Source organism: Silene latifolia, chromosome 8 (genome assembly GCF_048544455.1).
Source record: "Silene latifolia isolate original U9 population chromosome 8, ASM4854445v1, whole genome shotgun sequence".
Lineage (NCBI taxonomy): Eukaryota > Viridiplantae > Streptophyta > Magnoliopsida > Caryophyllales > Caryophyllaceae > Silene > Silene latifolia.
This window is the reverse complement of record NC_133533.1, coordinates 23949939-23965486: the sequence shown is the minus strand read 5'-3', so window position 1 is coordinate 23965486 and position 15548 is coordinate 23949939. Positions and strand designations below refer to the sequence as shown.

At 37.9% G+C, this 15548-nt stretch overlaps 1 long non-coding RNA gene across 1 annotated transcript; it reads right to left on the bottom strand.

The window, feature by feature from the left end:
* Nucleotides 1-7010: 7010 nt before the first annotated feature.
* Nucleotides 7011-9259, bottom strand: LOC141594212 (uncharacterized). The gene is made up of 3 exons (XR_012522066.1): nucleotides 9089-9259; nucleotides 8881-8990; nucleotides 7011-7182 (listed from the first exon to the last, which is right to left on the bottom strand). It is a non-coding gene; the product is annotated as an uncharacterized LOC141594212 (long non-coding RNA).
* Between the last annotated feature and the right edge of the window lie 6289 nt (nucleotides 9260-15548).

Genomic DNA, 15548 nt, shown 5'->3' with positions numbered 1-15548 from the left:
ACGGTATGTGGTTGTCCATTGTCTTCATGAAACAGAAGATAGTCATGAAAGGTAGCCCCGGTATTGAAAAACTCAGTGATGACATGACCATGGGTTTGCTTTCTCAAATGACTTTGGCTATCAACAATGGGAAGTTGACCCGCAAGTTCTCGGGTAGAGGTAAAACTGGTGCAACAGTTGGCTCAACTGTTGAAATGGGTGTTGTTCTCGGTAAGTTGGACAAGCTTATGAACATGGTGTCCAAATTGGTTGTGGACAATGAGACTCTTAAGGAAGATGTTGCTGAGCTCAAAACCTTGAATAAAGATCTTATTGAGCGTGTGCAAGCTCTTGGTGGTCATGTGTCCGATGATGAATGAGGCATCCTTACTTACCCTTGCCTTCCTATCCTTTTGGCTCTTTGTTCTTAATTCTTATGCAAACTATGGGCTGTTTCTTTTCTCTTATTTTGAACATTTGTCTTTGGTTTAATTATATACTACTTGAACATGTTTCTGTCCTTCTCTTGATGATGTCAAGAGGGGGAAGTAGTTAAATTATGTGTTTATGTGTTAACTAACAACTCTTCGGCTAACGTTCACCGTGAATTTGTCTTAGCTATGATGATTAGATGTTCTACTTAGGCCAAACATGTTGACCCCCACTCACCTTGATCATGTTTAATTGATGTTCTTACTATTTGGTTCAAAGACCGACTCACCATGGGCTTAGGGGGAACTTCACACATATTTAAAACTTGCCATCATCAAAGGGGGAATTTGTTAGAACACACTTGGTTGATGATGCCAAGTTTCATTATGATTTAATTGTTTGCCTCTTAGTAAATGTTTAGCAAATTGAAGCATCCCATGATTGTTCAAAGAAGTTCAAGATGATCAAGATGAAGGACAAGTCAAGCATGCCCATAGTCTAGAACAAATGTTGTAAACGAGGTAGTTCAACATATTTCTTTTACGCATAAGTTATGGCAAAACCGTGTAACAGTTCCTGAGACTGTCTGTTGCACCATGTTTTCTGGTACTAACGAATGGAGAATTTTCGGGAAAATTCACAAGTTTTGAAATTCTTTAAAAAGCTTTTCTATGTTTAAAACAAACATTATTTCAAACTGAAGAACAAAAAGAACAAAAGGAATATGCTTACACAATAATTTAAAAGATGTCAATCCCATTTGTGCAAGTTGTTTTTCATGCTAAAAATAGGTCTTATGCTTTTTCCATTTGTGGCAAAATTGTGAGTTCCCATACTTTATGGGAAACACTCCTTTGTGTGGACATGGGGCCACGGGGGCGCTTGGAAAACAAGCGTTTGCATTTGTGGAGTTGCCACCAATTTTTATGGGAAATTGGAACCGTTCGAATACTTCGTGCCATGTCAAGACACAAAGTAGAGACATGAACACCAAGCAATCATTACCCTTAGCATTCTATGTCTAGAATGACTCTTGTGGATGCCAATGAACACGGATGTTCACAGAGATCTGGAGTAAGGGGTGAGGGTACGTATTAGGAAGCTCTTTTGATCGAACACCTAATCCCGCCCGCCTCGATAGCGGCCTCTACTAATGATTAGGGAAATTATCTATACTCGATATATTGTCGATTGTATGCATGCAATGCAACATCCATTAGATTAGTCCTAACATGTGAAAATTAACTAAGTCGGTGAACAATTAATTTAACATGCAATTAGGTCGATGTAGGATTTAATGCTCAATTACATGTGAAAACATACAAATGATACAAAAAATAATGATAAATACAATAAGAAAAATTACGATAATGAAAAATTATGGGATAGAGAAAAAGAAAACCTTGAGGAAAAGGCGCAGCAGAGCTGCGTCCCTTGGAAGAGGTGCAGCACCTGCTGCGTCCTTTCCTCAGCGGGTTCCTCCTGCGCAACAAAGCGCGTTTGACAGCCTGTCGTATTTTAGGCATAACTTTATCTACAAGACTCGGAATGAGGTGATTTTGGTGGCGTTGGAAAGCTAAGAAAGAGATCTAGAACTTTCTGTGAAATAGGCCCGACCCAAAAAAGTCGTTATCACCTCGTAAAACAGGCCTAAAGGTCGGGTTGTCATTTTAACTAAATGAAATGCACATTTTGTAATGTAAACTTTTAGTTTAGCCTAATGAAGTGACATGAGACTCAAAATGAGATATAATATCAACATTTTATGACATCCTAACCTTAGGTAGACAATCCCATTGCTTTGACTCGGGATTTGACGGTTTATTACGGGGAGATAGTTAGGAATTTTGAGAATCCTCTCGAGCTCGTCAAGTATACCTATCCTTTAGGGCCAAGACATGGAAACTTGAACCCACGTCATTTTAACCTACCATTATGTGCTCAGGCTACATCAAGCCAAGAGACTCCATTTCCAAGCCATATTACAAGCCATAATCCCATAAAGCTTTAACTCCACAAAATGAAGCTCCAGAGATTTGCTCATCAAAGCCTCTTATTTCCGAGCCCCACATTCCAAATATCCAATCCAGTTTCACCTTGACCCATACACGGAGTCTTCAAATACTTTGCTACCTAGGACGGGACATACCCAATTAATCCTTAGGGTCCACTCTTGAGTGTGCTCACATGACAAGGAAATTTTTACAAACTTAATTATACCTCTTTGGTCTATGATCAGAGGGAGTTATCTCAAATCGATTCTTCGAGTCACCAAAGGAATATACTCTCCTGACCCATGCACTTTAAGGCCCTAATACACGGAGTCTTCAAATACTTTGCTACCTAGGACGGGACATACCCAATTAATCCTCAGGGTCCACTCTTGAGTGTGCTCACATGACAAGGAAATTTTTACAAACTTAATTATACCTCTTTGGTCTATGATCAAAGGGAGTTATCTCAAATCGATTCTTCGAGTCACTAAAGGAATATACTCTCCTGACCCATGCGCTTTAAGGCCCTAACAACATAGCTTAGGCACACACCTGAACTACGAGCATGGTTTGATTTCACCTTTTCAGGTGGATACGTAGGCAGTCCTTTCTTACACAAGAAGGATACAACCACAACACCCAAACAAAATTAACCAAACCTCAGAACTACGATCTGGTTTGATTTCACTTCATGTGAATATGTAGGCAGTCCTCAAGGACACAACCATCAACTTTCAATCTCAATTATCAACCATCCCAATTTTCAACCATCCAACCTCAATTAACATCCCTTCCACAAACAACACCTCTATACTGGGGGCTCCTTATTGTCGCCCAGTCTCTTTTTTACCAAATTCCAGAGTCATATTCTCATCCTGGGGGCTTCTCTTCCGAGATGCCACCCTTCTTTTATTCCTCTCTTATTTTAAGCCAAGTTAGTACTCGGTCCGGACAATGACAAAGATCTTAGATCAATTCTCCCAGTCATCGTGCCTCAAGAGGGACCTCTTTTACAGCAAACAGTGGTGAAAGAAGTCCTAGTAGACAGATGATCCATGGCTCATGCCTTGCCTTTATACGCCGTCGTCATTCTTGCAATTCTTATTCCTTTGGAACTGATACGCATTGTCACCCACACTTGGTTAGGGTTGCACATACTTAAACAAAGTCTGTCAGAGTCATCCATGTGTCGCGTCAGTCCAAGCTAAGTCTATATTTTCACGTCCGCATAAGGTCTACATCGCGTCAGTCCCATGTCTAAAGCCCATTGAATATGCATAACGCATTACAAACGACAAATTACTTTGAACAAGTTTTAAACAACTTTTATAAAGAAACGACTTTTGAAAACCTACGTGTTTCCTCATTCGAGGTCCATGTAATAATCGCTTACGTGCATATATTAGTTTGCATTCTTGTGTGGCTACTAACCATGCAGGTAAGTATCAGAAGCAGTACTTTGCCAAGACCTCGCTTGCCACAACGAGCGAATATTCTTTGACAGGTGTTTCGACACACCTCTATTATGTTCCCCCAGCGAGAGTACACGGACAGACATTCCCTCTCGAGACATGGAGATCAATTTCCGATTATGTTCCCCCAACGAGAGTACACGGACAGACAATCATCCCTCTCAATACGTGGAGATCAACATCAACCCCAAGACTTATCGAAGTTTGCTTGAAACCGACGCAAGCAGATTTCTCCCAGCAGTTTCTACCGACGTCCTGCTACCCTCAACATTTTTGTTTCCTCGCAGAGTTCGGCAAAGGTGTCGTTCTCCAGAAGTTCCCAAACCAAAGCCTCCTTCCTTAGGTTCGTAAACCCAAAGTTAGGATTCTTACCCCCTAGATTCTTAGATCCCAAAATGGTTTCCCATAGGTTCATAAGCCTTTAAGCTCCCACACCAACATCCTTAGGTTCATAAACCCATAAATCCTTTTGGAGTCCTCATACCTCAGAAAGCTTAAGCGCACGCCTTTAAAACAAGAATTAGTAACCCAGCAGTTCCTAAACTTAACCTTAGGATCCCAATTCCTTTAGGTTCACAAGCCTTTAAGTTCCCATACCAGCCGCCCTTTTAGGTTCATATACCCAGGTTCACACACCTAGTTTCTTTTAAGTTCCCAAACTCCCTAGAGTTCACATACTTATACCCTTTAGGATCATATTCCTTTAGGATCACCTTATACCTTTTAGGATCATATTCCTTTAGGATCACCTTTTCTTTTTAGGATCATATTCCTTTAGGATCATCATTTCCTTAGAGTTCCTACACCCAAACTTGGGTTACCCCTTAAGTTGAACTTATATTTGACCTCCTTCCCGACGATGCTTTCCTTTAGGGTCCCACATCCTAGCACAATCCTTATATATCTTTTAGGTCTTACCCTTAGCTCCTACGCTTACCCTTAGCTTCTATGCTTACTCTTTAGCTCCTACGCAACTCCGGAAACATCTCGAGAAAGAAGTCTCAGGTATGGTCTCTTCTTATGGCTGGCGAGCTTCCTTACGTAGTCTAATGGACTTTAAACGACCCTCTCCGATAGTCGACAGACTCTAAAGTGTTCCCGACGACAGGTCCTTGGTTCAGACCCCTTGAACCGCCTCGCGTCGCCATAGTCGTCAGGTTGTAATCTTCGATTCACCTGATGGCTATACTTTGATTTTCGCCTTGTCCAAGCCTCAGTCAAAGTGGGGGCTCTGTAGACACCTCATTTCCGCACCTCTCGCAAACCACCCGGTGATGATTGGGCCGCATGTTTGGTACGCGGAACGATTTGTGACAGTTCGTAAGTTTATCGTCAAGTGATCGCTCAAACATTTATGTCTACCTCATGGTTGTCGTCTAGGTGTCATCACGGTCGTTTTGGCAGTAATTAGAGTACATTTGGAGTCCGGGTCAAAAATCGTCTTCATTTTCTATAAACCGTCAAATCCCGAGTCAAAGCAATGGGCTTGTCTACCTAAGGTTAGGATGTCATAAAATGTTGATATTATATCTCATTTTGAGTCTCATGTCATTTCATTAGGCTAAACTAAAAGTTTACATTACAAAATGTGCATTTCATTTAGTTAAAATGACAACCCGACCTTTAGGCCCGTTTACGAGGTGATAACGACTTTTTTGGGTCGGGCCTATTTCACATAAAGTTCTAGATCTCTTTCTTAGCTTTCCAACGCCACCAAAATCACCTCATTCCGAGTCTTGTAGAGAAAGTTCTGCCTAAAATACGACAGGCTGTCAAACGCGCTTTCTTGCGCAGGAGGAACCCGCTGAGGAAAGGACGCAGCAGGTGCTGCGCCTCTTCCAAGGGACGCAGCTCTGTTGCGCCTTTTCCTCAAGGTTTTCTTTTTGTCCAAGTTTCCGCGTTTAACCTAAGTACGTTGTTTCCGGATCTTCCTCTCCTTTCCTAAACCCTAATTCCGTGATTAGTATAAATAGAGACCTTCGGTCTCACATATTTCTCACGCGAGTGTCCGCCCTTCTCTTCTCCCTTTGCATTCTAGACCTTTGTTCTTACTTTTTGGCGCCTACGTGCTTGAACATTCGACCACGTAAGCTCGGATCCTTCCGAGTCCCAGCCTCGTTTGCATGATCGACCAATTTGACCAACTCCACAACTAATCAACTTAATTAATCTAATCGTTTTCCTCTTACGAGGGCGCTTTCGTCTACATTCGAGTCGAGCATCACTAATCGATAACTTAGTTCATCTCGTTTCGTCAAACATGTAAGTCTGAGGGTGTAAATCTCTATTTTATTATTGTTATTTACTTTTTGTATTCATCATGTAAGGTTTATGTCGAAAATACTTCTTAAAACCGATTTGTAAAACCTTGCTTTAAAACCCTTTTTGCGGATTATCAGAAGACAACCGTCGAGAAAGGACGCAGCAACTGCTGCGCCTCTTCGAAGGAGCGCAGTACCTGCTGCGCCTCTTCGTGAGGCTGCCGCAGTTCATGCTTCCTTTCTTCTTCCTTCGTCTTTTGTCAATTCGTTTGTTTTTATTTTTTATTCGTTTGTTCTTCAATTCTTTGATATAATAGCATAGTAATTCTAACATGTAATATATTATCATCATTAGTATTTAATTCATCTCATTAATTTCCGACTTAAATCCCAAATAACCAATATTTGCGGGTTTTCGTCATTAAATTCAATTCGGGTTTTAGAGGTTCGATTTACCCATATTGAATCTCTGGAATTCATCATTGATATATTTGCATCTGTTTATTTATTATCACCATCATATATTCGTCATTAATCCATCATATTTAGCCTAATTTGTTATTTTTGTTCATTAATCATGTAATTAATTCGTATTAATCAATCTTTCATCCATGTAAATAAATTCGTTTGCATCCGTCTCATCCATGTTTTATTGCTTTCATGACTCAATCACATGTAAATTGTGACACCCTTAAATTTAGCGATAAATAACCACGTAAAATCTACAGAAAAACTGACAGGATATGTTTGTAATTGGTTCAACTAGACAAAACCTGTAATTTTTAAAGTTTTCCTAAACCATTCACAAACATCTCCAACTTAAGAGTGCCAAAAACCTGCAAAAGCTAATAAACTGATTTACATAACCACGCTAAAGACACGGGGATATAATGATACAAACCAAAATAGAAGAGGGAGACATATGTCCCTTTAAAATATATACAAAACCAAAAGTTAAAGGTTTCTACAAAATAAAAACCAAACTAAGTCCAAGGTTCTCTTGCTCACTAGCTCGTCCGTGAACCCCAACTAAGCATCAAGTACCTGTCAATCGCATTTTATACAAACACGAAAGCCACAATTCAGTGGGGAGTAACTTCGAGTCCTCCCAGCCACGAAACGTCATATTTAATGTAACATGTAGTGTAACATGTAAACAATTTGATAAACCATTTACTTATCAAGTATTCTAACATGTGAACTCTAAACTGACCAATTTAAACTATCATGTGAAACATATAACAAATAGTAATCCAAACTTTATCAATTGTAACCGGCTTACATCTCACCTATTACAAGAAAGGGCAATATATCAAAGACATGCATAAGTTCTTAGCACGGTCAATAGTCACTCTGTAACTCGAGTCTATACCACGAGGTAGGGAAGGTAACCGAACCGGTATCTTGGCTCAGCGGTTAATATTAATAAAACATGGCCAAGACACAACACAACCCTAGCCTAAAATCTGCGCAGACCTAGACATGCGGATACACACCACCGCACCCAAGACCCACAATTTTTCTAAAACAAAGTGAGTACCCTAAGGAGTCCACCAAAGGGTTGGCTAGTACTTAAGCTGACCACTTACTCTCAAAATAAGTAACGAGGTCATGCCCCAACTTGGATATAAACCCACCAAGTCAGGAACACAAAGGCTATTAAGCAGTGAACATATACTCGTCAAAGACTATAAAGACCTATCTATGATGAAGGCCGAAATACTCACCTAGGACCTAGTCCCAGCTAGTCCCAGCTTGAATACTTTAGCCCACACCACACAAGACAAGTAAGACACCCACTTAACCATAAGAGGGCAAAGAGTCCAACTTACCAACATAAATGCTAACATTCTATCATGTGAAAGGCTATATAAATGTCTATTCAGCAGACAATCCAACAATATCCTCAATAAGTATTCAATACCAATTTCCAATTCTAACAATATTAACCATATTAAAGGCTTCAGGGAATCTAGGGCCGTTTCTACAATATAAGAAACTATTAAATTCAACCAACTATACATGTGAACTAAAAACTTGATAAATGGCCTAAAACAAGAAAAAAGGCCGATTATCCAATTCATTTAAAATTTCATCCAACCGAATTTTTACCCGCAACCCCACCTACTGCGACAGTGCAGGTTAAATTATGGTGACCAATCACTCAATTGACTGACATCGAATCAGTCAAAGGGACTAAGGCTCAGTTTTCGGCACAATCAACAAAACATTACAATTATCACTATAAAATTCATTTTGAGCCTATTCATTACAACTTCATTTAATAATCTATCCTAACATGTGCTAACTACCAATATAAGCATAATCTTTACCTTTAACATAATTTTTACTACTAATATGATTTAATTCAAAAGTGTATTCATATGTAACTCATACTAACTATGACATTAATAAACCCGAAATGACAAATATTGCATGAAAAACCGCGAAACAAGCAACGGGCTGACCCGGGCCAGCCGTGGGCCTGCCGGGCCTGCTGCCGCCACCCCTACACCTCCTTTTTTTCCGTTTTTGTTCATTTTAACTCAGTTTTAAGCATTACTTAATCGTTCCCATTCATTTCTATACTATTATGTTAACTTAAACTAACAAAGAACATGAATTAGGCATGCATGCAACCATTTTATCATGTGAAAATTTACTACTCAAGCAAAAATCACAAAAACATACAAAAAGCAAAGAATGTGACGATTATTCGTCGAGTAACTCGAAATATGTTACCTTAAGCTAGAAAATGAGCAATTAACACCTTGAAAACCAACCCTAATCTGCCGACTAACCACTATCTTCGACAATATACGAGTCCCCAAACTCGTCCTCCAATTCTTCACCTAAATAAACAAATAAAACACAAAAATAAGCATAAAAACCGAAATTGTGCCAAAATTCGTCTTAAAACAACTTCAAGAAAACTGAAATTAAAATATACCAGGTTATAGATCTCGACGAGAGGATTCCGGAAATATAAATTATGCGAAAATCCGACAAGAAACGAGAAAGTTATGGTGAAAATAGCTTGGATTTTAAGATGAAATGGTGTTTTGTTGTTTGGGATAGATTAGAATGAAGAAGGACAAAGAAAATCAGAAAAAAAAGAAAGGGGAAGGGGGTGTCCGCGGGAAAGGAAAGGAAGAAAGGAAGGAAGCGGGTTTAAGTCGGGATTTTACGAGTCGGTTTTGCCTCGTTTCGATAATAATTAGAACCGCTTGTCAAATGCAAATTCCGACAAGACCAAAGTTCTTAAACACGATATTACAAGAAAATTGAATACTCATACGACCCTTTTCCTAAATCGTTTACCCAATTTTCAAAAGAGTTGTAATTTTTTCCCGATATGCCCATTTTTCGAAATAAAAAGTTTTTACACGGTTAAAACTATTTTTAAACATTTCGAAACTATCAAAATAAATACTTTTCTTCAAAATATAATAAAATTATATTTCTTTGAATTATTATTACTTCAAATACATTAATATTAAATTTTACTTGATTAATAAATTACTTCCGAAATATATTAACGGTCCGAAATTACGGGGTGTTACAATCACCCCTCCTTTTAAAAAAGTTTCGCCCTCGAAACTTAGAAGGAGAAATTATAGTTATAAGAAAATATAGGTATCTTTTCAATGAAACGGTGATACTCTTGTTGATCAAACAAGAACATCCACATTCATATCAAGATATAAAAATATTTCTACACCAATAAATGAGAAAACCCATTATTGGGACGTCACCAACAACGAGATTTAACACTCATTAATGTTAAAACCATTAAAAATAATAAAAGCATTTTCAAAATTTTAGTTTAAAGTTCTATAATAAGAATAAGGGTTTTTTGATAACTGCTACCACAAGTAACCCATTTTTTACCAACTGCTACCAACATAATTTTTTTTTAAAAACTGCTACCAACATTGTTGGTTCGGTTTAAAACTAACTACCCAATGAGGTTAGGATGCAAATAGAGAGGATCTCAGCCGTTCATCTCAAAATCTTATCTTAAGTTCTATTTTTCTTCCTTTAATGCCCTTACCCCCTCCCTTGTGTTTCTAGTTCATCCATTCATCACACATCTCATTCATTTTCAATTTTCACCAATTTCAATTCTCATTCTCACTCACTCTCTCTTTATTCCATTAATTTGATTTTCATTCGTATCTCATTTTTTCATCATCAATTTCTGGTAATTTTTCCTTCATTATTCCCAGCTGGCTCATTAGTCCACACACTTTTTATTAAACTAAAAATCCCTAATTTTCATCACTTAATTTTTTCTATATACCCTTTTGATTTTCCTCCTCTTACATCATTTCACTTGTTTTTACTCTACAGTCGACAATCGATTATTTCCCTAAAAATCCCTAAAAATTGGTGCTAAAAACCCTAATTTTGAAAGCTATTAGCTCTTGAAATTCTCCCTTATTGATCGATTTTTTTTTTAGGGTTTAATTTTGATTTCAAGTAAAGATTTTGGATCAAATTTCAATCTTGCGTGAGCTTTGTTAGTTGGGTGGATGAATTGGGGAGTACATAAACCCTGCTTTCCAACATCTTCAACAACCCAAATCCATAAATAAATATCTTAAACAAGAAACACAGTAAAGATGTGAATGAACTAACCAATATGTAAAGGAGGGATGCAGCTATAACAGCACAGTACTTCCCCAAATAAGAATCAGCAATGACAACCCCCCAACAAATAAGCAACACCAGCCCAAGCATTAAGATTCGCTGTTGCTGTCACAATTGACTCCCCTAACTCCCCCGTTAAAAAGTTGATCAAGTCCGGTAGCAGTTTGAAACATATATACAGTAACATATTGGTAAATGGTGTAACAAAGTCCGGGTAAAAAGTAGATTGACGAATCAACATGTAATTCTAATCTATTTGGTAAATCGGACGATTTAGCTGATTTCTAAAAACCCCAATTTAATTGGGAAGTAAAATGAGAAGTTAATTAGGTTGAAATGAGTGATGAGTGAAATTAATTATTTTGAATAATAATAGGTTAAAAGGGGGATAAGTTTGGGTAATTGGCTCATATGGGAGAGGAGGGTAAAATAGGGGTATTACTGTCTTTTCACGCGCAAATAGGAGGCTCGTGCTCATTTGGTAGTTAGTTTTAAACCGAACCAACAATATTGGTAGCAGTTTTTAAACAAATTTTACTTTGGTAGCAGTTGGTAAAATCTGAATTACATGTGGTAGCAGTTATCAAAAAACCCTAAGAATAATAATCAAAAGAGCTGTATGAATTTCATGAGGTAAGAATTGAAGTCGAACCTAAATGGGTGTCAAAGATGGAGTTTCATAGGTTACCAACATCAAACTTATGAGAGGAGTATGATGAAGTAAGGAAAAGAGGTATGAGCAGTAACGCTCATGATCAAGGAAGAAGGAAAATCAGACAACAAGGAAATGCCAGACACTTTTATCACAAACTACAACAACACCCAAAACGGTTCCAAAAACTTCCTAACAACAAAACTCATAACCACATCACTCCCAAGGGTTTCCTCAAAAAGTAAACCTTCAATCAAGAATCCCAATACCAAGCTATAAACTCCAAGAGAAAGTTCCTCAAATATTCCACAAGATTCTCATTTCAAAACAAGGTAGTAACATACCAACCCCAAACTCTGAAAAATCAATAGGATCTCAAGTTTTCTATCCTTTTGCTTATTAAGGATTGCCAAAAGCGGATCTACACTCAGCTACAACATCATCCCATCATCTCAAGTACTCAATGCGACCTCAAGGTCTATAAATCTATAGGGTTAACAAATTCTTCTCAACACTAAGTCTCTCTCAACTCAAGAACTCTCAAGAGTCAACTAAAATACCAAATCACATCACCAAACCATTATGGTCATCAACATCTCAAGGAATATTCTTTCAAATTTGACATCCTAAAACTTACTTACCATCAAATTCCCAAGGAACAAGGTCTTAATTGTAACAACACTTTATCACCTCAAAGTTCCTAAAACCATAAGTGAAACTATGTTCTTTAACCTAACAATTGGTGTCAACCAAACCATTACCCTTTCTAGTTACCAAAACAAGTGCTAAGACTTCCCAACAATGTAGCTTACTCTCACTCTCATAACATACTTCAAGTAGTAATCAATATCACTCACTAAAACCAACAAATAATCCCACATTTAACATTTCCCACACGATAACATATACATTATCAAACCCTCATATCCAAAGCGATTATGGAAGCCAAACCCAAACTCGGCTACTTAGTCAATCCTATATCCTCAAATCACATCTCACTAACTCTGTAAACATGGTCAACAGGGTACCAACTATACTAAGGAGATAAGGAGTGATAACGGGATAGAGAAACGGTAAAATATTTTCAAAGGGTGCATGAACCTGACAAGTTAGAAAACTAAGGAGTCAGACCGTAAAGATAACGGTTGACAAAAATAAGAGGTATTCGAGTTAAGAAGATATCTAGGGCAAGAAGAAGATACATAAACTTTGGCATAAAAACAGTGTTCAACAAACGTTAAAGAGAAGGAAAGGAGAATAGAAGCGGCACAATGAAAGGGTTACCGCTTACCAAACACTCATCAAAGCTTATGATCGATATGATAAGGTTACATCACTAAGGTGCTCAACAAAGCCTCAAAAGTCTACCAAATTATAAGACTAACAAGGACTCCACAATGGTAGGTATTCCTCAACTCAATTGGTTCTAAGAGCCAAAATCAATTCACCACACAAATTCATTTGTTACCATCCATGTCCCAAAGTATCTCCTTTACCATTCTCATCATCGAACTTCACTTACTATGTCATCCCCAAGTACCATGGCTTGTTTACTCCCTCATTTCACGACTTAATACTTCTAGTCTCCGATACCATAAATTAGAATCACATCTTTGAACTCACGAACTATATTGAACAACATTCCACCAAAATTACCAAATTCAGATATGATTAAAAAGGTCAACCACGTGTTCTCAAATTTCGAAAGGTCAACAAGGGCTACTCTATACTAGATTTGGTCAACTCAAAAAGGTTTAACAAGCTAACTAATTCCAAAGTACGATACCAATCCATTAAGCAACGTCAATGTCCTATTGTATTCCTTTCAAGGCCTACAAGGATTAGGGCTAACTATCATTCCTTAAATTTTCCACAAGAAACATCAAGACTCTCAAATGAAGTAGCTCAGGTTCATTCCATCTTATGTACTAAGGTAGTACCCATGCTCAAACATCTATAACAAACAAGCTCTCAATAGACATAAATCCCAAAGTGTTTCTCAACTCACTAGGCTCTCATATTAAGTACAACTAACAAGACTAACCAAAGGATCCCAAGTTATATTCTCCTATACAACTCAAACCTTAAACAATCAATTTCTCAACTCGTTCACGCCCTTCAATGATACATTCTCTCAAAACTGGGTTCTCTTGAACAAGGGGACTATCCTGCGGAATAAAAGGAAGGTGTCCACATGGACTCTTATTATAAGAAGAAAACGAACCAAGGATGAATCGGGAGAAAGAATAGAAGAGTAGTTACCAAGGCGAGAGAAGAGGAATTAAAAAGACGAATAACCAACGAGATTGGATGATTAAGGTAAGATACACTGAATACGAAAAGAAGTATCAAGAAAGTGGAAGCATTCTTCATTTGGCATAACCAATCTTCAACATTCGGCAACGGCCACTCAGTCTTGGTCACCAACGAGTAAGATCACGGTCATAGCTTCAACGGCACAAAAATTAATAACTAATTGCATTATCAACGTTTCTTGGAGAGCCATCTTGCAAAATAGAACATTGGTTAGAACCTAAAAAATAACAATCACAAATAGACTACCACATAAATATCCTAACTCTAGCCATCCTACCCATCTCTCAAGTTTATTATTTAAAGGTCAAGTGATTTTAGGTGGGGTGCACAAACGTGCGTCGGGAGCAAATATGCTCTGATACCAACTGTGACACCCTTAAATTTAGCGATAAATAACCACGTAAAATCTACAGAAAAACTGACAGGATATGTTTGTAATTGGTTCAACTAGACAAAACCTGTAATTTTTAAAGTTTTCCTAAACCATTCACAAACATCTCCAACTTAAGAGTGCCAAAAACCTGCAAAAGCTAATAAACTTATTTACATAACCACGCTAAAGACACGGGGATATAATGATACAAACCAAAATAGAAGAGGGAGACATATGTCCCTTTAAAATATATACAAAACCAAAAGTTAAAGGTTTCTACAAAATAAAAACCAAACTAAGTCCAAGGTTCTCTTACTCACTAGCTCGTCCGTGAACCCCAACTAAGCATCAAGTACCTGTCAATCGCATTTTATACAAACACGAAAGCCACAATTCAGTGGGGAGTAACTTCGAGTCCTCCCAGCCACGAAACGTCATATTTAATGTAACATGTAAACAATTTGATAAACCATTTACTTATCAAGTATTCTAACATGTGAACTCTAAACTGACCAATTTAAACTATCATGTGAAACATATAACAAATAGTAATCCAAACTTTATCAATTGTAACCGGCATACATCTCACCTATTACAATTCATAAAATCACCATACAAGAAAGGGCAATATATCAAAGACAGGCATAAGTTCTTAGCACGGTCAATAGTCACTCTGTAACTCGAGTCTATACCACGAGGTAGGGAAGGTAACCGAACCGGTATCTTGGCTCAGCGGTTAATATTAATAAAACATGGCCAAGACACAACACAACCCTAGCCTAAAATCTGCGCAGACCTAGACATGCGGATACACACCACCGCACCCAAGACCCACAATTTTTCTAAAACAAAGTGAGTACCCTAAGGAGTCCACCAAAGGGTTGGCTAGTACTTAAGCTGACCACTTACTCTCAAAATAAGTAACGAGGTCATGCCCCAACTTGGATATAAACCCACCAAGTCAGGAACACAAAGGCTATTAAGCAGTGAACATATACTCGTCAAAGACTATAAAGACCTATCTATGATGAAGGCCGAAATACTCACCTAGGACCTAGTCCCAGCTAGTCCCAGCTTGAATACTTTAGCCCACACCACACAAGACAAGTAAGACACCCACTTAACCATAAGAGGGCAAAGAGTCCAACTTACCAACATAAATGCTAACATTCTATCATGTGAAAGGCTATATAAATGTCTATTCAGCAGACAATCCAACAATATCCTCAATAAGTATTCAATACCAATTTCCAATTCTAACAATATTAACCATATTAAAGGCTTCAGGGAATCTAGGGCCGTTTCTACAATATAAGAAACTATTAAATTCAACCAACTATACATGTGAACTAAAAACTTGATAAATGGCCTAAAACAAGAAAAAGGCCGATTATCCAATTCATTTAAAATTTCATC